Source organism: Malurus melanocephalus, unplaced genomic scaffold (assembly GCF_030028575.1).
Source record: "Malurus melanocephalus ecotype Western Australia unplaced genomic scaffold, MMel_1.1 scaffold_35, whole genome shotgun sequence".
NCBI lineage: Eukaryota > Metazoa > Chordata > Aves > Passeriformes > Maluridae > Malurus > Malurus melanocephalus.
In genome coordinates, this window is record NW_026623267.1 from 829897 (window position 1) to 856587 (window position 26691).

Consider the following 26691-nt stretch of genomic DNA (forward strand, 5'->3'; position numbering starts at 1 on the left):
CCACACAATTTAGAAGCAAATTAGGAGAGGGATGAAGAATAATTAATTATTACCTAGTTATTACAACTAAAATTATTATTTTATATAGCTAAACTTGAAATGAATACATTTRCCCTTTCAGATCTTCCATGACCTGKGTATGTGTGGCAGGTGGGAGACTCCCAGATTCTTTTTACCTACAAAACATGATTATTGAACTGTACAGTTCACTAGAAATACAACATACAAAGGAGCATGGAACTGAGATGCCTCAAATTGCCTCCAAACATGAAAATGTAGAAAAATTTTAGCATGTTTGTTTGCCTGAACTGATAAATATGTTGAGGAAAAGGTTAAATTTCTTCTCTTTTGCCCTGACCTGCATGTAGATACTAACTTTATTCTCAGTAAATACAGGAATGCAAGCAACTATACCCTGCATAACCTCTATTGTGCAATGAAAGCAGCCCCAAATAACACATGCAGCCAGAGTAGGATATGCCCCAAATAATAAACAATTTCTAGAACTCTTCTGAGCCAACCTTAATCTTAAAGAAAGCAAATATATTTGCAAGACACTTCTGAGCTTCAGCTTTTCTCATTAATGAGATATCATTATCCATGGAATGTAAATTTGTACATACTTTGGTGTAATATAATTTACTCTTGGATCTGGAAAGGCCAAGGATACTGTCACAATAAAAGTAATTTGAAGATATGTCCTTACTGTGGTGACATGGAATGAAAAATGACCAACATCCTTATGGTCCTTTCAGCGCTCATGTTAACAGCCATCTGTCAAAATTAATGGACAGACAACAGCCATCATGTCAGGATCACTAATTAAGCCAGCCATTGTTCCTTTGCAAAAAAAAATTTATTCATTTACTCTCTCCTAAACTGTATTTATTCATTTTCAAAGCAATGTTGCTATCTGGACTTGTATTGTCTAAAAAAAAAAATATTCAGCACAGCTACTTTCTCAGCAAGAAGCTCTMAGAATCTGAATATCCAGTGGCTGGACCAAACTGAACTTCAAAAACTGCCATCAGTTTGTAAACAGTCCTGTGAGTAACCAAATAGATAAACTGTTGGTAAAGCAAAAACATGCGTGTTTAGTATTTACTGATAGTACTAAATATAAAAGTTTTTTTTTGGTTTGCAAATCTCCTGCCTCTTGTAACCCATTTCTCACTACAGAACTGAGGTGTTAACCATTTTTCCTGTGGATGAGCCTTTAATTTCTGGCAAGAGCCATAGGAGCAGATGTTMACGTAATATTACTTTAAAAGCACAAGCCCTAACCATTGAGATAAGATGTGACTAATGATTATTTAAGTATTAGTCACTTCAAACTGGAAAAGAGGCAATGATGGGAAAGGCAGGCTCTTAAAAAAAATTAAATATCTAGGGAAATCCAAACTGATTTGGCATAGAATATATATATATAATTGGTAACTCATACTAACAAAACTGCAGGCACTAAAGCTAAAGMAACTTAGATAATATCCAAGTAAATACATGTCTAGTACACTATAAAACTCAATAAAATGACCATGTTTATTTGCACAATAATGGGACATGAACATGGAAGGCAACCTGCTGCTTTTGAAGTTAATGGAGTGCTCTATTCAGGGGAAATATATTTTAACAGACAAGATTTTGTGCTGCTAAAACTTACAGAATCTAAACATTGCAATTCAAATGGTGTCTTATAGGATGATAGTATTTTGATTTGGAGAAAATAGTTTAGCATTTCTACAGAAATCTAAAAATTCATAATAACTTGCAAATTTACGTATTCAGAGACAATTAAAAGGCATTTCCATAAACAAAATGAAAATTAAGATAGATTTCAGAGGCTTTCCTAAGGCATGTGGAGGGCAGTTATTCAAATATATTTGAATAAATCAATAGCTATCACAGTATCACACAAACAATTATGGAAAAAAAATTATATCCTAAGATGAAATGGATTAATAAAGAGAAATTTACATTACAGTATTTTTCTCCTCCGCAATTTTTTGCATTGGAAGATTTCTCCAGTAATTTCAATGTGTCTGAAGCTCAATACAATCTTCTTTCTTTATTCTTAYATTTTTCATTATGCTGATTTCTATATCTTTGAAACAGGGAATTCCTTGTCAAAGGTGCAGCCACTATTCTCAGCATAAATTTAAAAAAAAAAATTGTTTTGACCTTGCATATCTAGGTAATTCCTAATGTTAGTGACAGCCCATCAGATAGAAAATTTTATGAAGATGGTATCTCCTGTGAGTGGCCATGATGTGTAATTACCCATGTGCACCATTCAGTGGTTTCTTCCCTCACTTACTGGCCTAATCTCTGTCCCTGTGATAAAAAAAAACCCAAACCTGGCATTGTATGGTGTGTCTGTTTCAAGGTGTATTCCCAGTCCTAAGGAAAAGGGAACTCGAATAACCTGTTTCCATTGTTCTGTGATTAGGATATTTTGCTAGGAGGAAGGAAAACATATCTTCTGRTTCCTGCTCCTGAGTATTTTCACATTTTACACTAGGTACACGCTGACATTTAAAATAAGAACCCTAGAGGAATATAAATTAGACTATATATTTGAAGYTTCCTAGCTATTTTCTAACCTGTAGGTTGCTGAAAACCCACGAGGTTCATTTCAGTTTGRTAAAATATATAGTAAAATATTTTGGATGCTGGCAGGTGTAGGTTCATCTTAACCTTCAAAYTAAGAGACTTAAATCAACTGGTTCTCCAAATTACACCATGTCCTACTGACAWGTAAAATGACTGAAAATGTCAGGTTCCTCAGTAGTGAAAACAGTTTTGGCCAACCTGATACAACACACGGGGCAACACCATTGTTTAATTGAACATCTAAACAGTTCAAATTGAATTCAGCCTAAGAAGAGTGGGAGCTTAGACGCATGTACATCTGCACTCTGAATGTTAGAATATATTAAAAAAACAGATCCTCATTCTCCAGATGGAGAAACCTTTTAAGAGTGCTTGGAAGTCTATGCATTAGATGTTTCCAGGTTTCTCAGCAAAGGCACATAAATGAGTTCAAGCATGGGCAAGAATGAAAAGTTTTAAATAGTGCTTTTCCATTGTTGCATAAGAAATAGAAACTTATTTGTTAACTTTAAACTTACTATTGTATTCCTATATTTGTTACTGAGTATATAAATAATAGGAAAAAAATATGTTGAGTATTTTTAAAGACAATGTCATGCAAAACCACTGGCTTAATGCTGGGAGACATGACATCAATTACATTCCATTTTTTTTTATAAAATGGAAAATAAAAGAATTGGCTTTCCAGTTCAGATATGCTTAATTATGAAAGGATAGTGCTTTCCAGAAGCTGTCATGGCATATTGTATCATGTTGTTCCCTCCCAAGCAGGCTGTTCTTTGCTGCTGCTTTACTTTGTATTCAGGATGGCCTTRTTAATAATCAAATTGAGGAATGCACTGCATGACTTTAGATAAGCAGACAGAAGAGTCATAAATCTTGCCATTGGTATGTGGACAAGCAGCCAAACCAATGCCTATCTCTGTCTAACAGCTTGAAAAATGCAGGTGTTGGGATGTGGGGTATTTYTGATAGAGCTTATAGACCCATGATAGTTAGAAACATTAGTCCTCAGATACAGCCAGCAGCACGTCCAGGGGGAATAGRCTGAAATTCCACTACTACCTCAAAACAGAGACAGAAAACTTAGAAGCAGTAAAAAACAATGTGTATATAAGCCCTAACTTGCTTGAATGGTCTCATACATGGGTTTTTCAGTTACAGTGCTAATGATAAGGCAGTTTGCCCAGTGACACCAAGGAATATGGGATCGTGTATCTGCAGCTCAGTCTGGAGCCCATGAAGTTTTATTGGCTGTGTACAGTAGGTGATGCTGTACAGCTGAGCACTTCCAGTTTTTACTGTCACAACAACCACTTAGCAAAAGCTCACTAGATTTTTAGTAGTGATCAACACCTGAAGAATMACAGTGATGAGGAATATTTCAGACATGCCAATCCAAGCCAGATAAACATGAACCATTGAAAACTATCCTTTACATATTGCATCTTTGAAGTGACATCTGGGATAATTCAAATTTCTTATTAATATTTATATGAAAGAACTGCAGTTAATGTAATTGAAATCCACTAGGATTTTTCATCAGTTGTCTCTACTGAAAAAAACATATATGACCAAGTTCTTTTACCATAAAAAATAGAGGAAAAACAATCAGCAAGGTAATACTGATCGAATAAAAATTTCTTCAGAAAAAAAAAAAAAAAAAAAAAAAAAAAAAAAAAAAAAAAAAAAAAAAAAAAAAGATAGAGCAATATTTTACCAAAAAGGATATAATGTAGATATCCTTACAATTTTCCAAGGAAAAAGAAAATCTAAAATAGCTTATAACTATGCAAGTCAAAAAAAATCAGTCCTAAAATAACTCAAACATAAAAGTCTGCATTTTCCATCAAAAAAGTGTAGTAGAATTGACATTTCTCATTAAAAGTCATCGATTTTTTCCCCAATTTTAAAATAATTTTCTTAAACACAAAATCCAGAGGGGAAAAAAGTCAGCTTGCTACACANTGTTAACCCTCTGAATTATTCAGCTTTCCACTTCTATTCCACAACAGGGTCCACATGGAAGATGACCATCTTGTCTGTTTTGTATTATCATCTCTGTACAACATATGACAAAAACCAGCAGAAAGTAGAAAATTGCTTAACTACACAAATCTCTAGATAACCAGGAGTTCCAGAACAAGTTATTAAGAAATCTCTCCTCCTCTTACACTCAGAGATCTTTTGATATAGCAGCATACCATGAAACCTGAGCCACTGTTACCTACTTGAAAAAATCCTCATTCAAGCAAGCTTTAAAAGTATGCAAGTAGGACTCCAAACAAGCTAATAGCAAGTCTGGCTAATATAAAATCAAAGAATTCCTCTTTTGTTTCTAGTACAGTCACAGTCACCTGTTTGTTTCATTAGAAATGAAAGCTATCTAATTRCAGCTACAAGCTATTTTGCAACCTGTGCCCTCTGAAAAATCAAATCCTTAAACATGTAACAGAAGGCCACATTATCTCATATCATAATCAGTCCAAATGAAGCTTACAGACTACTTGAAATTACTTAGACTAAAATAACTGGTTTTAATAATATTGCAAGTGTATGAACTACATAAGCTGATTTAAAATTTCATAGTTTTTAAATATTAAAAAATACATATAAAAATTCAAACACAAAATCATTGACACATAACTTTGTCAGTGTAAAAAAAGTTATGGAAACATTAATGTTAATCTTAATTTTAATTTTAACTGCAATTTCCTTGTATGAAGATATAAAATTAAGTTTCTTTTTTTCTAATATCAAACTACCTGGATAGAGGTCTTCCACACATACACACTAGTTATTAACAGATATACATTTTTATCATAATAGTCATATTATCATCATGTACCAATCTGCACAAATTAATTGACATTTATTAAGGTCTTTATGAATACACTATAAAAACTAGCATCAGTCACATGTGACATGAACACTATTTTTTTAATGATGCAGTAACTCCTTGAGTATAGTAATGGAAACCTCCGTCTCAAGTAACATTAAAAATGGGATTGAGAGACTGAAGAACAATTGCATTTAAAGCCCAATAATATTTCTTCCCATCATTTTATTTTGAAAACACAATATATATGCATATATATTTAAATTTTGCTTCTAAATTTATATGAACTTCTATAGGAATGAAAATATTTTGTTTCTTTTTCCTCATCTCATATCAATATTTCCAATCTAAGATAATTATGTTGCCCAGATCTAATCCTGATATGACAAATAGAAATTTCTCTTTTAATTGATTATTTCACTTTCAAAAATCATGAACACTCAGACAGGTTTTGTTTAATTAACCAGAAAATTTGGCAGAAAGGAGTAACTGGTATATGCKATAAACAAGTTTTCCAAAAAATATATTTCAAGAAAGCAAGAAATTCTATCAGGAATTACACCATTAAAATATATGCATATATSTGACATGTTCCAATTTTGAAATTGGCCATTTGATAATCAGAGCCGATGGTTCCGTAAGGAGGTACTACATGGAGAAAATAATGTCAAAAGCACTTTACTGAGAATTCAGAGGATGATATTGCACCATAGACATCATTTACAGAGACAGAACTGATGGCTTTTTGGAAGTGTGAATGGACTGCACTTCTCCAACAGAAGTGTAGCCAGAAAGCAGCAAAGAGGCTCATCCAGAAAACCTGATATCACTGACATGGCACGGATKGTACTGAGAGGTGGAGGCACAGAAGGTGCTGAGCCACAGTGACTGATTGAGGCTGCTGGCTGAAGGCATTTTCACCCTAATCAACTCTGCTATGCACTGTACTGATAATCCTCTTTCAGCTTCTGTTATGGATTTGAAAGCTACAGAGGTGGTTCAAAGAACTCCTAAAAGGTTGACAGCTTAGACCTGCCGCTTCCTATAAATACAGAGGAAAATTACCTCTTAGCCACTTATTTCTGTCTGGAACAGGATTTAAGAAATTGAATCACTTTCAATCAAGATGTTCAAAATGAATGAAAAAATTCCTTCTTTACAATTTTTTCCATAAAGTAATGCAGTTTATGGAATTAGAGATTTAGAMTACAGTAGTGTGAATCTGAACCATACCATGTTTTTATTACTTCTTTTCAAAATTATATTGAAAGCTTTCTGAATCTCACAAGAGGAAAAAGTTGAAAAGGATTACTTGACAAAGAAAATGCTGGTTATTTGACTTTGAAGCTGGTTTTATGTGGATAAGGCACTGTGGAAAAAGACAGCACACTTCAGCAGTAACATTTATCCATTCCAAGTGCACACAGGGTTTGYAGGAAGGAAACAGGGTCTGGAATTTCAGGGGTTTATGTTCATTGTTATTGATTTCCCGCACAATATTTGACAAAAAGCTTTTCTTAAAAATAAATATTTCATCCCAAAACATCTCAACATTGCAATACAGGCACAATTATTGAAAAATCTAACATATTTTGAAATGAGTTATAATTTCTGTTGAAGGCATTCATGGAATCAGTGTATGAAGGCATGATCACAGCACTATAAAAATTTTGCATTGTAAAACACATAGAACTATTAGCTTCACCATCTATGTTATATTCAATTTGATATTTTAGTACAGTTACATGAAACTGACATCTTTAAAGCCTGCTCAAATCCAAAAAGGATTTGAATTATCCACTGATTTAAGATAAATAAAACTGTATATTTTCTGATTGCACAATAAAGAACAGACTAAATAATCAATGTTAGGTTTATATTGATATTGTGAAATATCAAAAGAGAAAGAGTTTGGTTTGTTTTTCTTAAATGCAGGGGAAATAATAAGGAATAATGCGAGGAAAGAATAACTGGATTTCATTTGAACAAAGTTTCCTTACCTTACAAAACTGGTGAAAAATGTTTTAAAATCTAAATACACAAAAATGATAAGTGTCTTCAAAATTATTCTAAATGTATTCTAAATGAATTCTAACATCTTCAAGCCAGACACAATAAACAACACCTATCAGAATCTTCCCTTTCATCAGCACAGCTCCAAATATGCTTCAAAAATTAATAAATAAAATACAGCTTTAAAAATATTACTAGGTTGAAATATGAAGTATACTTTAAAAATACTGCATTTGATAGCATCTCTATGAATATTACTCCTTTCAGTCAGAACATCAATAGAGCACGAATAAAGATGACAGATAACATAACAATATACCTGCACACRTTCAGCTACAGTGTTAGAATATATTATCCATAAGACTCTTCCCACATTAAGGGATGTACATTAGCTTTCTCTGACATGTTAAACAATGTATTACAGAATACACTTGATAATATCAATGCAATTATWACACTCACATAATAATTATCCTCTYGTGATTCACAGTAACAAAAGGAAACAAAATAATAAATTAAGTCTGACTAGAAAAATGCCCTCAGGAGATTTTGCTAAAACATGCATTTCCTCACTTTGGCTRACAAAATGTTTTAAATTGTCTTAAAACAACATGTTTGTTTCTTTCCCTTGTTTTTGTTTTTTTTTTCTAGAGACAGTCAATGCCCAGATAAGAAGCTTCTCAGTGTCCATGAAGGAAGTTTTTTTCTCAAAAATATATTTAAAGAAGATAATACACAAACTTAGATACTTGCATTTTACAGAAATAGTCTTACACTGGTCCTCATSAAAGCCTTATTCTGTTTATATGCTACTCACTGGGCTGTTACCATCTTTCCTACTTAAAGGTCTGAAGATACACAAGTCATAAACAATTTCACTCCATTCYAGAAACAGTCATAAAAATATTAGAACACTGACGGAACCAGTTCTCTAACCTCATCATATACACCATAGTAAAATGCTAACAGCATTGCATCAGGCCAAGGTTTTTATTTTCCATAATTCTGAATGCTATTTGTCTTCTTAAACATTAGTTTGTGTCTGGAATYACATTTGAGAGGCCAAAGCATACTCAGACAATGGAAAAACTGTATCCACGTTTTCATTGGCTTTTAAAATGACTCATGTATAAAATATAAGTTAACAATCAAAAAGTGAATTATTTTGAACTAAATTCCTACAATATTGTGCTATACTATATTACTATGTCCACATGCAAAAGCTGGAGAAAAATGAGGGTTGTTTTTCTTTTGTTTTTTTGTTTGTTTGTTTTCTGTTTTGGGGTTTTTGTTTCTGTTTTTTGGTTGGGTTTTATTTTTTTTTTTTGGTTGGTTTGTGTTCTTGGTTTAGGGTTGGTTGGGGGTTTGTTTAGGGTTTAGGATTTTTTTTGGTTCAATTTTGTGTTAATAAGGTAAACAAGAGTCAGGAAAAAATGTCAAATTTTACYGTAACTTTTCAAGCAGAGCTTAGAAAAGTTGAATATCTAATTTCTCCAAAGAAATTCAGACACCATGGTTCAACAGTTACCAGAAATCACTTCAAAATTCTTGGAAACCAGAAAGATTTTCCAGGAACTGAAAACATCCAAACAGGTAGAGATTATACTTCTTATATTGCATTATAGAAAGCTCAKGCTTGGATCTCTCCACTTATAAAGATGAAACAGAAAAGGGCTTAAACTTCACAAAAGTCAGAAGACTCCTAATTAGTCAAGGCKAAATGTGCAGCTTACTTAGAACAACAGCTTCAAGGAAACAAATTGCTTGTGATTATATGGTTATTCATTTTTTTTCAAACAAACTTGTTAAAGCATTTGCCTATAAAGCAGAAAACAAATTCCATTATACACAGGGTTCAGAATTATGTCCTAAACAGCAGACAGCATGTTYAAATATAATGTAACTTTAAACTTTGATGACCGGTTACCACATAGGAATTTTCAGTCTGCAAGATCCAAAAAAAACAAGAATAACCCTGAAATTATCATACACYTCTATATACCTCTGCTAGATATAAAAGAGGAGCCAGTCCATGCAAATTCTTATAGAAAATGCTTAAATAGGAGAGAAATTCAGGGCCAGGACTCATATTTTCTTCCTGAGTAATCCACAGTCCCAGCCCATAGCTTCCAACTCACTTTCTTATTTAATTCTGTGATTCCTTCCACAGTACCAGGGCACCTTTTCAGACTGGTGTCATATGGTCAGGTCTCCTTCTGCTTGCCCTTTCTGCTTTGGTAATTTCTAATGCATCTTCAACAGCAAACATCAGCATGTGCTAGCTAGAAGTACCTTCAGGGTCAAATCCCAGTTATCCAGATAATTTGATTCACCCTGCTAAGACCAAGCAGGTAATTTAAAAGCAGCAAACCAAACACTGCAGGATCCAGCAAATGAGAATCACAAAATATGGGGTTTTTTTTTTTTCTATAGGGAAAGAAACAAATCCCAAATTCTCACACTTAAGGCCTATACAAATCTTCAGAATAAATAAGGTTCATTTCCACTTTCCAAAAATATCAACAAAGCTTTCTTGAAATTATTCACAAAAGCTTAGATTGCAAAACAACACAAAAAATCCATTTCTTTCTTAAACTTTAAGAATGTTCTTTGTCATGACTTTGGACATTAAAGAAGGCAAATAAAAGGTTCATTTCCAGTCACAAAAGTCTAAAACTTGAATCCTGCTAATGGATAAAAAAAAAAAAAAAAAAAAAAAAAAAAAAAAAAGCCTAACCTAAGGCCTGCCAGGTGCTGTGACCACCATTAAAGCAAGTGAATTTTATTATCTGGACTCCTGTGCCGAATCATCTTCAGAAATTCAGTGTTTAAATGGTTATTGCCAGCTTTCGGATGATTTGTTTGGTTTATTTAAAGCTTAATATTTAAAAGTTCAGGAGTTTGTAGATATTTGAGTGATTTAAGCAAGTCAAAAACTATATTTTCATATTTTTCTTGCTTCTGTCAAGATTTCCATACATAGAATCCTTCAGTAACCTGAAACAATTCTTATTCTCTAATTTAATCGAGGRGAAAAGAAAAACTCCATTAAGACATATCTAGATTATGTATATCTATATCTATGTGTATATATGCACACAMGTACATCTGTATAAGAGATGCAGAGCACCAATATCATTCTATGAGTGATATGAACTGTAAATATGAACAGTATCTTTTTTTAATACTTACATGAAGTGAGAAAAAAAATCAGTTATTTTTTCATTTCAGAAAAATACTTTTCAGCTTTTAGTTTATTGCATTGTGTTTACCTTGCTTTATAATAGTTCATTACTACTTCTTAATGCTCCCATGTTACAGTGCATTAACTGGAACAGTTTATTGTTTTCATTTTGCCCTTAAAGCTATTAAACATAGATTTTCTTCATTACTGCTTGAGGCATTTTGGCTTCTTCCCAAAGCGTTTTCTGACTGTATTACAATTAAACAGTTTGAAATCATTGCTGTAGTAATGCTGTGAAATACCAGGAAAATGTATAATAGCCATAAATATTAAAAAAAATAAAAATAAAAGCCAGACAAAACTTTAAAATCAGAATGATGGAAGAGTTTTGGAATGTGACAAACATTGTTGAAATTACTAATGTTTCACTTCAGTACTCAAATGTTCAGTTTCCAAAAATGTTTACCTTAGAGAGTTGCTAAGAAATTAAGTCATTATCTTTTCATCTTAGTAATAATCTCATCAAAATCACTTTTGCCAAAAGTACTACTGCCCTGGTTAAAATATGGTAAGTGCTGGGACAAACGTAAAGTTTAGATACTTAGGAGCCATTTTTAGAAGACCAAGTTGGGTTATTGAACATAATTTAGAAAAATATTCATTTCTCTCCCAAATGCACGAACAGCTTGGATTGCAAAAAATGGGTATTTTTATATTCTCTCAATGATTACCTTTCTGAGTCTTCAGCCATGGAAGAAAAAAAAAAAAAAAAAAGATGTACTCTGAATGAGGAAAGAAGCAAACAATATGAGCAAACAAGTAATATTAGGTGCTGATGATAAAATGCCAAGTAAGAAATAGATGGATCTTCAGTGTTATTGTTAAGTGTTAATGTTGATAAAGGAGAAACTTAAAAGCACAACTCTCTTTCCAAAAGMAGAGATATAAGGTGTTTCTGCTGCTAGATTGAGCAGATTTAATTTTAAAGTTTTAAAAATTCATTAGTTCAGATTTCTTAAACTTGCCTATTTCACAAGTTATAGCAATAGTGGAGCTTATACAATTTGTAATGTGACCCAAGATAAATAAAACCTCAGTATGACTTATCCAAGCAAGACTAGCAGAAGAAATTTAGATATGGGCCTCCAAAGACATGACTGAAATTTACTATATCAATTCTACAAATAAAAGAAATATAACATTAAATTATCTTCTAAATAGTAACAAAAAAATGCACAAATTTTGCCACAGATTCATATTTCTAAAGTAATTTAATTAATGTAATAAATACCAATAAAAAGCATTGAAATATATATGAAATTTGAGTGCTTCAGAAACTAATAATTTACAGCACACTCTTGYAAAGAACAGATTCCAGTAGGCCCTTGAAGTAAAGAAGAAAAAATGTTTAATGAGGCCCAAGAGGGTCTGTTTCAGACTGCTGGGTATCACAGATACTCTTTCCCGTCTCCAGTGATAAACCAGCAGTGTTTATTTCACAGCCTGAAGTATCATTATCGGAGAGGCAGGAGRAAAGTGTTGTGCAGAAGCAGGAGGTAAAAACATTTGATCTGAAGCACAGAGACACTAACACCTTACATTCCTCTCTCATTTGCAACAAATCTGTCACTTGTATTTAATCATTATCCAATTAATCTTTTCCAAAAGAGGGAAGGTATTTGTATTCCTAATGACTGAAATGCAACCTAGATGTGCAAATTATTCTTTCACAGTATATACTTTTACTCTACTTCCATCTATATGCCAAAATTCAGCAGTAGCTGTATCCAGAGTTTGGGTTTAGATTGATCTTCAATTATACACAGATATTTTGTTTCATTAAGAGTCTAGATGCTAAGAAGTTATCAGCTAATATGATAATGATGCTCTAAAATGCTCACTAATTTGATAATTAAGTTTTMATTACTGAATTAGAGACCTCTTGAGAAAAATGAAAAGTTGTTTTGGCAGAAAACAAGAGTTATGCACTTTACCTTATCTAAACCTTGTATTTGGATTACATATTAACTGTTACTTTATATAAAGCAACTCTTCCTTTTTATTCTCACTTCTATTTTTTTAGTGCATGGCCAAACAGATACAACTTTAAGCAGARTACTACAATCCATGACCAGAGTATTTGTTTTTCTTTTTTTATTTGCAATTATATACCTTTTTAAAAAATCAAAAATGCTTTTAAAATACTTAGACCACATGAAGGCTTGTATTTGAAAGAGAAATCTAGGCAGTACCACAGAATTACACAGAATATTCTGAGTTAAAAGGACCCATGGTGATCGCTGAGTACAACTTTTAAGTGAATGACCAATACAGGGATTGAACCCAAAACCTTGGCTTAATTAGTGCCGTGCTCCAACCAGCTGAACTAATCTCAGTGGCCATGTTTTACTTCTATTTTACATGGTAGTTCAAGCAATGGTGGTCCAATACAATCAGTGACTCCCCATGCTTTTTTTCCTTTTTTTCCTTTCCCCAAACACTTCCACAGAGGACATTAGCTTTTCAACAGGAAAAAAATGTTCCATGAATTATGGGTATCATATAAAATGTGTTCCTTAGAACTCTATATCTTAAAATTGGATTTTTTAGTGCCTAACAAAAAATAGTATCTTCACYGAAGATCATTCTGTCTTATGCGTATGAGCATGTAGATATGAATATCTGGCCACCTTTTTCACAAATCTTACCTTCACAACAACTCTTTTCAGGTATTCAAGCAAGGAAGCACACTTAGAAGGCAGGATACTGACAGAATCATTCCAACTATTTCTATTAGGAAATCTAAGTATCAACAACAAAACAGGGTGGGAAGGATTTAAAACAGTAAACTGAAAGAGAAATTCTATAGCAGTGTATAAGGTGGAAGCTTTACTTTCATGAGAATATCTTGCACATTGCACATAGTTTAAATCCCCTCCACCGGGGGAGGGGGCGTGGGCAGGGAAGGGAGAGAATGACTGAAACTGAGGATTTAGACAGTTCTGTGTAGAAGCCAATGGGTGTAGAAGCCAAAAGGTGTGCCAGGAGGACAGGTTCCCGTTGGACTCATTTGATCTGGAAGAGCATTCGGCCTGAGCACAATCAGTACATATGCTCACATATGGGCTACCTGACCTTGTTGAAGCTACCTTGTTGTGCCTCTGGCACAGAAAAGGAATGTGTCTTTCCCAGGTCTCATGTCTTATCTACACAGGAGTCTCTGAAATGCAAATAGATCTCAAATTAATTCAGTCTTTTTGCAGATTATGAGATCAGTTTGCCCGTTTTGTCTGCTAACTTGCACAGACTATAAGGAGAGTTTGTGTTCTTGGCACATTTATGTGTCTGAACCTTGAACCAAATCCTGCTCATTTCAAAAATTATATAATAGATCTGGAAAAGAAAAAGAGAATGGCAACAAATTGCATGATGAATTTCACATAATGAGTGAACAGGAAAAGTAATTCAACCTGGTAAAGAGACAGCTTGGAGTAAGGTAGAATTCTACAAAAACATATATGGTATGCAGATGGTGGGTATAGTTTTCTTATTCGCTGTTTCTTCACTCACAAGAACTAGAGGGCCTTACTTGATGCAAGTGATAAAGTATTCAGTGCTAATTGTCACTTTTTTGCAGAGGTATGAATTTGGGAAAACAAACAAGAAGAAGATTTCAGTGTAGCAGACAGTGGATATAGGTTACCGTCACCTAAGGTGGCTTAAAACCCAGTAACATGACAAGATATATATGTCTTCTTTCTGGAGCTGGGGAATTTTTCTTCTTTCTGATGGTGTGAACTTGTGATATTTGCAGGAGACAGCTTTATGCAATACAGGTAGTTGGTATGCTGAGAGAGAATATCTCTTCATCTGGTATTTAAATTTTCTCCATTTCATGTTTATTGTCAAAAGATGTATTTGCTCAGCAGTTATATAGTTTATATAAAATATTTAGTATTTCTCAAGCACAGCTGACAGATAAAGGTCCTAATAAATTTATCTTTAGTGGCCCACAATACAACTGAAATATGTTATTAAAATTTATGGAACAAAAAGGTCAGAGAAAATTATATTTAATACTTTCGTGGTGTCAAAACACAGCTATGGTTTTACATTTCTAGACCGTTAATGCATTTCTTCTATATCAAAGAGCAACATAATTGACCTTCTTTGTTTTTTTCCATTCAGCTCTTTATATTACTATGAATTTTGCAGTTTGAAAGCAAATTTTGCCCATCTTTTTAAAATATTGGAAAGCTTGAAGTAATTTTTATATTTAAACAAAGCAGCAGATTATTGTTATAAAGAATCACCTCATTACTAATTTTCATTTACAGTGTAACTTTTGGTTATTTCAGACTATTTAGTTATAGTATTTCAGGCCCAAAACAATCATCTTTTTCAGTACTACACTCTTGCAAGAGTCAGTCATCTGACACAAGTAAAACCTCAGTGACAATTCTGAGAGAAAGAGGTAGTTATCTTGCACTGGTTTATTTTTTTTTTTTAATCATCTTTTATGTTTGGTAAGTTTTTTATTCTTCGATTCATCAGCCCAGCAATTTAAGTTTATTTGTAGTCATAGTTAAAACTAGTACTGAGTTCTAAAGAGGAATTTTAGGGGGACAAAAAGCAACATTCAGTTGCCTGAAAACAGGCATCTACTGCCTTTTCTGACTTCTTTAGACTGCCTTAGGGTGCAGCCTATAGAGACTGGCAGATATGGCAAAGGATTAACTGGGGTTGCAAGTGCTATTGCAAAGGAGGTGATATATCTCATTAGTACCTGCATTATGGCAGCTGAATCCCATTCACTGGGTTGGATTCAATTTCACCTAGAATTAGTCTGCCTTAAGATGGATGTCGCTTCTGAGTTTTTTATTGTGAGCAGCCATTATAATCTTCCTGAAAATGAGATTAATTGTATGCTGAAAGTGCCATTAAAAGAGGTCAGATTTCCCTGCAGCTCCTTCTGGAACACACATATCCAACATTCCTAAATACTCTTGCCTAATCCTCAATGACTTCCTGAACGTGAACCTCATTAACCGTCTTTCACTTAGAGAAAAAATCTTATTTCAGCAGCCTTTCTGAAGATGATACACAAAACAGATGCATACAAAGAGGTGTTAGCCACTTTCAGCTACACCAACTTGCACCCACTTTAAAAAAACCAAACCACGCATTTTGTCTAGATTTTTAACTTTTCACACATTTCAGAAAACTAAGGTATTGGTGTTTGGCAAGTGACTTCTCAAATGATTAACACAAAACAGGTTACACAGAAGTAGCGACCTTCTGATCCACCTAAATAGAATTTACTCCCTGAACTAGAAATTACATTTCATTAAGCCACTACATACTCACTGATAAAAAAAATAAAATTAGTCTTATACATATGAAAATAATTTTCTAGGTTACCTTTTGGAGGTGTGTTGAAAATATCTATAAAGGTAGTTTGCCCATTAAAAATTTGCTGGGGATTCAGAACACACATGTACAAAATTCATCCTCCTTCTGAAGAATCAGAAGGTTGAAGTTAGCATGAGATTTCCCACTAAAGAAAAATAGAAAAGCACATGAAGAGAATGATTCAAAATAAGCAGACTGGAAGGGTCTTGGCATCTGTCCTTTTCCTTCCTGCTCATTGCAGCATTCAGATAAGATGAATTAAAGATTGTCCTTCAAGCCTTTTACTGATTGGCTCTTCTCTGAGTGTACATATCTGAAGTGTGGGAGATAAATGAATATGAGCCAGTGACAATATGAGGTTCTACAGCAAGAGCTTTCTGAGCTGTACTCTCACACATTCATAATTAATTTTGTATTTACACACCAATGCGCTTATTTCTTATTCTYTACCAGTTTCCCTTTGTTACCACATTGCTACTGAACGATGACATAAATATTTATTCTCTTATTAGACAACACTGTTTTAGTTGTTACTGTGGTTTAATTATTTACTGTTAACTGCATTTTGAAACAAACAGCCATCATAAAATGTCCTTGGTCTTTTATAGGGATTCTTTCTTACAGCTCTTTTCCTCAAATAATCCAAAATTAAATATTCCATGCAGTGATTTTCCCCATGAATAGTATGTTGCAAAATGTGCTCACAAATTATAGCTTTCCATACCCACTCAGTAGCAGGGATTTATTTAGAAATGACATAAGCAGAAGCATATCACTCTACAGCAGAAAAAAAAAAAACAACAAACCCACAGGATTAGGTTGTCATATATATAAAGATATCATGTAAATTAGATTTAAATAACATTGTCTTAAATTATTAGCTTGTCATTGTTAGTGACCACTTTTGAGAAAAACGGGTTTTCTAGCCTTTCATATTGATTTATGTAAACCACTAGGCCTCAGTGTCTTTATAATTCAATTCAAATCTGTAATGAGTCAGACCTGCGGAAAGGCCTGTTCAGAATGAGCAGTGACAACTTAGTTGAAATGCTGCTCATGCCATGGAAACAATGAAGTGTGACACTTTGTCTTTTACATCTGGCACAGGTTTGCTGGGAAAGAAGAGTCATTTATTCTGTTTTCCAGAAAGGCAGCATTACAGATAGGAGAATTAAACATTTACTTTAGGGGAGTGCAAACAATTTCTTTGCCTTTTTCACAGGTGTATTAAGCTATTTTCTAAATTTAGTTGATACCTTGAATATTCATTTATTTTTAGCTTTCCTTGCATTGAAGTCTGTACATAGTCCCCTTTGAAAGGTTTCTATGACATTTAAGATACTTCTTAAAAACATTTATTCCTTCTGTTGAAGTCTGYCTTCAATATACCTTTCAGTTTCCCTATTCTGAGATATTTATCCACAAACACAAAAACCAGAAGCATGTATAGAAAACAAGGCAAAGGTTTCAAAAAGTTCAATGGCCACTGTTTCTCTGTCATACAAATTGATTTATAGTAAATAATTGTGCGTTATTATTTCTTTTAAATGTAGCTTAGTATTAACATGAAATTGCATATGCATTTTGCTCATGCTAATTTTTAAATAAAATAATATCTTTAGACCAAAATTTTATGCATTCACTTTGCAGAAAGATTTTGATCTCTGACTCACGTTTCTTCAAGCCTAATATGTTTTTTAATATGGTGCTGATTTCTACAACAATGTAGAGCTCTAGAAGATTTCTAGATTTCTCCTTTATAAAGGGTAATTTAAAGGATTACCTTGSATCATGAACTTTTACACCTCAGACTAAAAGACAATTTTCCAAACTTGGAAGGGCCTAAAGTCAGATTCTGTCTTCTTAGCTTCATGATGTAAGTTTTCATTAGTCATGGGGCAATATAGGTACWTCTTTGCTCAGTTCTTTCAAACCAGCAAGCTAATGAAGTGAAATAATTTAAGACTATATGTGGAATGCAGTATTGTTCATGTTAGAGAAAAGATATRCAGGCAGTGTACTGCAAAAATAATACATAAATCTATAACCAAACCACTGATCCAAATAAAACAAGGAATATGAATTCATAAGCTGGTCACAAAAGCCTACAATAAGAGCCTTTCTCCAATTGTCATTTCTGCAAGCTGTTTCTGGATCCCTCTAAAAAAAAACCCCATAACTTGATAATTTTAAATGTATGGATCTTCAGATTAAAATAAATAAATAAATAAATAAATGTATTCTAAACATGTTTAAAGCCAATTCTCCATTCTGAATGGTTCATCTCAAAAGGTCTTATGCTCCAGGCTACAATTGCTTGTTGATTGTGCCTTGTAGAAGGCTTTAGCAGATAGGCAACTGTAATCAGAAAAGGGCTCCAATCACACAGTTACACACGTGTTATCTCTTATGCATGCTATTGCAGGAAATAAATGCATCCAGCATCAGAGAAACCTTCAAATAGCATCTGTTAAAGTCTTGCTCAGCTATTCAAATCTGTRTAAACAAAAATAGAGTTGTTTGGGGCTCAGGTGATGTATTATTGTATACTTAGTTTTGCAAAATACAGATYTGAAATCAATAATATTTGCTATTTTGAGCAAATTATGCTAAATTTTAAAAAATAGTTTGGCTGAAATTACATATCAGACTTTTACACTTTCACTTTTGCACAAGTTATTTTACACCTAGGTCAAATTTTCCTTTAACAAAAGGTGCAAAATCGAAGTTTCAAATTGAAATTTCCAAATATTCATTTCTTCTTAAATTTGGCGTAATTTCTTCTTAAATTAGACTGTTCTTTCCCACTGTTCAGTGCTGCCAACAAAAACTGGGAAACACACAGATTTTTCAATTTTTCTAACTGGAAAGCAAAGAACTCAAAACCTTGAAGTGTAAGAACTGAACATACTTGTTCAGTCAATTTACTGGATTTGGCTGAGATGGAGTTAATTATCTGCATAGCAGCCCGTAGGGTGCTTTGTTTTAGGTTTTTGGCTAAAACAGTGTTGATAACACACCAACGTTTTTTGCTGCTGCTGAACAGTGTTTTAGCAGTGCCAAAGCCCTCTTTGTTTGTCACTGCACCCCAGTGAGAATGCTGGCACAGGGCAAGAGGCTTGGAGGGGACAAAGCCAAGTCAGCTCACCTGAATTGACCAAAGCAGCATTCCAAAGCTCCCAATATCATGCTCAGCAATTCAACCAGGAATGGAGCTCTTCCAAAGTAGTTATTGCATGGGAATTGGTCTGCTGGTRGGGAGTCGTTGCCTTTTAATTTTTTTCTTCATTACCTTTTCAGTTATTTTTGTTTATTTGTGCCCTCCCAATTGCAACTCTTTGAAGAATCTCTCAAGGGCTTGTTTAACATGCATGTATTTGTCCTTAAAATCAGCCACATAGGGTTTGATTGCAACCCAGCACTTCAAGGTAATAATTGCAAATTACAAGACTTTTTCTTGGTTACAAGTGCATAGCCTCTAGAACTGTTTTATTCCATTGATTCACAGGTTAGAACATGCTGCATATTACCTGTGRCTTTGTGTTAAAYAAGCAAGCTGTTATATTTTAATTTTTTATTATKATTTAGAAATWAATTGTGCTAATACCCACRGTGAGCTGGAAAATTTAAATAATTGATGCTCTAAATACAGAAAAAAAAATTAAGGTTAGATTCACTGGTAAATAATATCTCCAAGTATCATTAGTGATGATCTTTCTTCCTTCATTTCCAATTAAGTGATTCCATGGCACCCCATTTTTGTTCCTTTTACCTTTTTATCAATTTCTCTGTTTTCCTTACATTGGCAATCCCTTGTCAGAGTAAGTTTCCAATATTCATCAATATCTTTGTCAGTGAATCTGAAAATTATTTTAAGAACTGATCATTTGATCCTAAAGCCTGGAACACATTTGCTCAATCTTTTTGGAAGCAAATATCTTCCTTGGATTTTGCCAATTAATTACTTTACAATTCTGAAATCCCACATGAATGAAAGAACTTAGAAGAAAAAAACAGACAGATCCAAAACTAGTCAAAACTTGTATCAACTTTTCTGACCTCACATTTGTGAAGTTTGAAAAGTCTACAGTGCTACATGGCAGAGCTGAAGCATCAAGTCAGAGCCCACAGGGTTGTACAGCTGTCAGAAGAATCCACCTGACGCTGTGTGCATAACTAAATGCTTAAGAGGAGAGCAGAGAGTAAATAGGCGAAACTTAAGCCCAGGAAGACTTAAAAAGCTTCAAAATAGCAGACAGATAGGAAAGGCAACAACTGCAGAACTCATGATTCTGCCATCACAGTGCAGTATTTTCAAAAACTCTCAGAGCACATCCTTTTCGCTCAAGCGCATGAGATTTGCCTCTCAGCTATGGATGAAGAAATTACTGTGGAGGTTGGTTTGTTTTCTTGGTTGTTAAAAAAACTTTCTGGTAACACCCAAGGCCAAATCTGAGCTCAGAGTCGCAAACTGAAGGGATTTCCTTCAAACTTCAGTTGAATTTTTCTGTCGCATTCAACTGTCGAACTTTTATTAACTTGAAATCTGAATGTTTACCTCTAATGGACAGATAATACTTGACAATTGAATCAATACTACCTGCTTGCCCTTGCAGCTTCCTCACTGCATTAAATTCCTGCACCTCTGTCCCAAAACTCTCACCTCAAAGGTTCCATTCTCCTCTGCATCCCAGTCTTTCTCACCATCTACTCTGCACTTACAGYACCCAGCATGCATCTTCTAGAGCCAGAGATGACAGCTGCAAGTTGCTCAATAGCTGTGGGACCTCTGTCACATATTTACTTCATTATTTTAAGCTCCTAAAACATGCATCAAGTATTGAAGAATGAGTTATTACCAGAAAGAATAAGATACACACCATGGCAGCAGACWACTATACAGTAGCAAAGATTTACCCTCTCTGCCCAAATAATATTTTCCAGAAAAAGAGAAAAATACTTGGTTTGGGTAATARAAAAACAGCTTTTGGAAATACTATAAATTCAGATCTCAAATTTGAAGAGAAGCCAGCAGTTCCTGCTCTCACTTTCTCTTGTATGATTGATAATTACCTTGGGGGTAGTCAGGTTTTTCCTTTTTTCCTTAACAATCAGATCTATAACTCACTCTCACTTGAAAATAAAGATACTTCATTATCTCTTTTATCCCTTATACTTTTATCTCTTAAAAGAAAAATCCTAGGGTACAATTTTATATTAACTTGAGCTAAAAAACTTTTAATTGAAAAAAAGGAGAAAATAAGCATGCTTTAATTTTCTACTTGAAAAGTAGTTAGAAACCAACTTTTTATGGGTGCTTTGAATAAATCCACAATAATAATCTATGATTACTGACTCTTATTCTCTGATTATCCTACTTTACATTCTCACCCCTATAAATTTTTACTTTTTTGTAATGTACAGGAATTTTCTCCCACAAGATAGAAATGCAAGTCTGTGGATCTGTAACTAGGCTGACAAAATACCTTCCAATCAATRTTTGTACTGAAAGGAGGCCATCAGAAAACTAAGGGGGTGCTAACAGATAGAAAACCTGCCATTTTCAAGCCAAAAACCTGATTTAAACCCAAACCTAGGTTGTGTCTGCCAAAGCAAAGAAACTAAATAGCCTGACTAGCTGGATTTGCATTGATTATAAAAAAAATAAACAAAAACTAACATTGATACCCACTCTTTAAAAAGAGTGTGGTTGATAGCACAGTAAAAATCACCGTGGTAACAGTAGTTTGTATGAGATGCAACCAAGCTGGAGGGTAGATAAATGCTGAGATTATATGAGAAGGCACATACTCTGAAAATTTGAATATTTTTATTGTGTACAGAAACACTGACATTTTGTACTCTAGCTCTTTAAATAAGTGATTAAGATATAAACAAATTAAATTGATTAATTACTTGTATATTCCATATTTCCAGCTTTCTCAACTATTCCAGTGTTAGTTATGTTTTATTCTAGATCTATTTTCAGTATCCATAGATGAATGTTCAAGCATATACTAAATTGTATTAAAGTACCAAAGTATTTATACATATATGTATATATAGGTATTTGTTTTATGAATCTTATTTGGATCAAAGGAAAAATTACTAAGAAAAATTAAAAGTTAATTTCTTCAGAATACTATCACAAAGTGCAGTGAATCTTCCTCCTCTAGAATGATACATTGGTTAATGCCTTTGCACACTGTGACTCTATGCTATAAAAACATTCATTYCAGTTTCATAACCCGACAAGAGACTCCCTCAATAGCTCATTACTTCCTTTATATTCTGGGCATCTTTTACACAATGGGTATGTTAACAATTTCTTTTTTAAATTCCCTTGCATGGCATCTAGGAACAAGAAAGTGATTTGGTAAGGGAAATTTTACAGTATAAAGCAATTTATTTTTTTTATGCAAGATGATTGTGATGATCTCTTATTACTTTGACCCACTGCTACTGTATTAATAGTGGGTGCCCTTTCTGGGTTCCCTTTCTGCATTCTCCATGGATTATTAACAGAAGTACTATATTAAAAAAAAAAGCATCCTAAGGCAGGTATCTGGTGAAATTTTTTAATAAACAGTAGGTATATTTCTCTGAAATAGGCTCATTATATAGTGTTCTTTAATTTCTCAGTAAAACAAGTTTCACATTCAAGACTCAGCATAGAATCATATACTCATAGAATAATTTGTGCTTACAGAGGCCCTTAAAATCATCAGTCCAAAACCTCAGCAATGGGCACAGAAGTCTTCMACTAGATCAGTTTGATCAGAGCCCTACCCAAATTCAAATACCTCCAGGGATGGGACAACCCCCACCTCTCTGGACTGCCTGTTCCAGGTTTTCATCACCCTGAGGATTTATCATGGCAGCGCTTAGAAGCTGAGCGTAAACTCATTGCTACACAAATATTGTCACTGTTAGACACCCATGATCAAAGAACAGGAGAACTAATTATTATGGGAACTTTTCTCAATCTCTGTTTTCATAGACTAGAGAAAACTAGAGTGCCATGAGTCAGCTTGATCCAAACACAAGTTTAAAAACTGCATAGTTGAACTTCTGTCTACAAGGCAGATTTTTTTTTTTTTTTTTTTTTTTTTAAGTCTGCATGGTCATTAAACATGGGACTTTTCAAGTACTACAGGAAAATACACAGCCTCAACCTAATCACAAGTCCTACTACAATTCGACTAGGTTAAGAAGAACAAAGGAGAGAAGATAGTCCTGTTTGGTTTAATCTTAAGTGAAAAAGTAGATGCTAGAGTTTTCCTCTCAGTACAGCAGCAAAAGGGAATAATAATAACTTCCTAATGGCTTCTGAGAAGCATTGATTTTTTTGTGTTACTTTCTCTTTCTAATCAGTGCCATCAAACAGCTTCTGCCTAGGGTAACTTCCCCTCCTAAGGGTTCTACTTTCTTTCTCAGCTAAATGCAAAGCTTCCCTAGGAAGAACCTTCCCTACGAGGAACCATCACTGTAAGACGTAAGTCTGTAAACAGCCTCTTTCTCCTTACAGCAGAAGCTCCTAAGCCAGAAAAGCTTTTCTACCAAGATCCACAGCTCTCATGACCTCCCAGCTTTCCAATAGTATTCTTTCCTGGTGTGTTATATTTTCCAAGCACTGTTCTCCCCCAGAGGGCTGAAAACACTTCTGATGCAACCTCCTGGTRCCTGCTGTCTCCCTGTTTGGAAGAGAATATCACACTTCAACCTCTTGTAGGCCTTATTTCTGAAAAGTTAAAACTTATTCCTGACTTAAAATGCTTTTTACAAATAAATATAGCAACCATTCATAGTTATTTATATCTCATTCTTATTTTTTAAATGAATTATAGACTTAAATAATATTTTAAAGGCAATGTCAGTGTTCTTTAAGCAAAATAATAGTACACTGAGTCTCTCTACTAATGCTTTTGTTACAGGTGGGATGATCCCAAAATACAAAGGATCGGTGTCATTCAGTTGTATGTCACAAGTTCGAGGAAAGAAGAAAAAATATATTGATATATCTGAGAACAATGTGACCTCCCACAAACCTCTGACTAGTGGAGTACATAAACTGACAGACAATACAACAAAAGCAGCACTCCTCTAGGGATTCAGATAGCAAACATAAAAAAAATATCCTGGATCAGATAAAAGATCTGTCTAACCCAATGTACTAACCCCACAAATGTCCCAACATGATCATCTTGGAAAAAAAWTTTCAAGGTGGCACTCACAGGAATAATTTTATCCTTTTTCCATACTATATATACTAAGGCCTCGACACAAACCAGTTTGCTCAAGATGTTTCTCTGGGGAAATCCATGGAATAAAGATGCATTGAATGCAGCCACTGTTTGAATACCCATGAACTTCTAGTGCCTGCAATGTTTYGAGACAGGAATTTCCACTGAACTGCTACCTGTTAGAGTCATTTGATGTATCATGGTTCTTGTATTGGAAGAAAGAGCAAGCAGTCATTGTGTGTTCACCTTTGTACTCACCTTCTCCATGYTGCTCATTATTTTACARTCCTATGTTACAAACCCATTCAGCTGTCCCTTTTTTTCTGAGTTAAGAGAAGTGTCCTACTGAATTATTTCTGACATGGAAGCCATTGAGCATCTTTGATCATTCTTTCCTGAAGCATGTTCCAAACACTACCTTAAAGGTGCATTTACACTCCTATCAATGCTCTTGCCATTTTAGCCCCTTCTGCCTTTCATTTTCCCTCTCTAATTAATAGAAATATTTTTCTGCCACAGCTTTGCCACCACTGCAAATCTACCATTCTAAATCCTATCAGTCTTAAGGCATCAGATGATCACAAGCACCTTCAGGACCCTCATGATAAAGAATTATTTAGCTTGGAAAAGACCTCCCAAGATYATTGAGTCCAAACATTGACTCAGCATTGCCAAGTCCACCAACAAACCATGTCCCACAGTGCTAGATATCTACACAACTTTTAAATACTTCCCAACTTAGTGACTCAAACACTTCCCCAGGCATTTTGCTTCAAAGAGTGACAACACTTTCACTGAAGTAWTTTTTTTTTTTCTGACATCCAATGTAAACTTCCCCCCGGTACAACATGAGGTCATTTCCTCTTGTCCTGTCATTTGTTTCTTGGGAGWAGAGACCAATCCCCAYCCTACYTGGCTACARCCTTCTTTCAGGTGGTTGCAGAGAGCAATAATATTGCTCCCCTGAGTCASCTTTCCTCCAGGYTAAAYCACCCCAGCTCCCTCAGCCACTGCTTACAAGTCTTGTGGTCCAGAGCCTTCACCAACTTTATTGCCCYTATCTGGACACATTTAGCACCTCYRTGYTAACAGCAATAACAGAGGCTTTGCTGGYTGTACATAATACAGAAATCTTCCCTGTAATTGCCTACTGAAGAATGACCAGATTTCTGAGATTATTGTTCAACAGTTACATCCCACTCTGAGGCCAGAGAATCATAATGACATAGACACAAGTTACACGGCTGCAGAGTTTTAGGATCTGCACCCTGTGATCACCCATTAGTTAATTCTCCTGACTGAAAACCCCACCTCCAGTTGTCAAACTTTTTTTTTTTTTAAATACTGACAGCAGATGACTCCTTTTTCAGGAATAAGACAAACCCATTTTTGTCCCTGACTATCCACAGATTTCTCTTTTAAAGGAAGAAAAAAAAATGTTACAAAGCATCTCATTGTAGCTTTGTGTAATTCTGATCATCAATAATAATGTACTGGTTTATTGATAATTAAACTTTTCCACCTTTAGTATTTTTCTTTACTTTTATCATCCCCAGCATCACCGACTCAAGGGATTATACTTTTGAACAAATGTTGTTGTATTTCCCTGTCACTTAGGCAGGGGAAGAATATTTATACTCCCAAACAGAAACCATGTTTCAAGAAAAGAAATTGCTGCTTGTAAAAATTTCTGTAGAARCAATCCTCTTGCTATGTCAGCTGTACATGTAGGGTTGCTTTTTATTGATCTGGAAGTATTTATATAGGTCATTTTCCTATGCAATTTATCCAATGGCCTCACATACAACAGTGTGTATTAAAAAAGACATTAAACTATGAGACTTGTAGCCTTACTATATGTCAGAGTTGGAGACTTATTTTCTGGCACTTTCTATGCATTTTTAACCAAAAGTAATCGCTGCTTCTTTTCTGTTGTTGGTTTTTTGTTTTTTTTTTTTTCTCTCCTGACATAACTTAAGCATAAATGTTCATAAACAACACAGCATTGAAGAAAATGTACAAAACTAATTGCAAGTAAAAGAGGTCCTGGAAGATTTATTTTTAATTATATTTTCATTATGCCCATCTCCAAGGAAGAAAGAAGGGGAAATAGGTATTTGTGTTATTTCTTTCTGCTCTTCCAGRGTATCATAGTTCCTAAACAGCCTAGAACAGCATACAGGCTCCTCAGTTTGCACTGGGATAGAACCAGACACTGTCTGCTACAGATTTATTTCATTGACCTTTGGGTAGGAGAGGGTGACATCTGCATGAAAGATGTACAYGGTCGAATATATCTTAAAATTAACAAGAGGCTCTGTGAGAGACAGAGCTGGCAACCTATGATCTCTCATTTTGCATTTTTGCAGACATGGGAGTTTTTGACAAAA

At 34.2% G+C, this 26691-nt stretch overlaps 1 protein-coding gene across 3 annotated transcripts in view; it reads right to left on the reverse strand.

Moving 5' to 3' along the window:
- The window catches only part of GRIK2 (glutamate ionotropic receptor kainate type subunit 2), a 358136-nt gene that overhangs the window by 239107 nt on the left and 92338 nt on the right, over nt 1-26691 (reverse strand). The window lies entirely within an intron of this gene.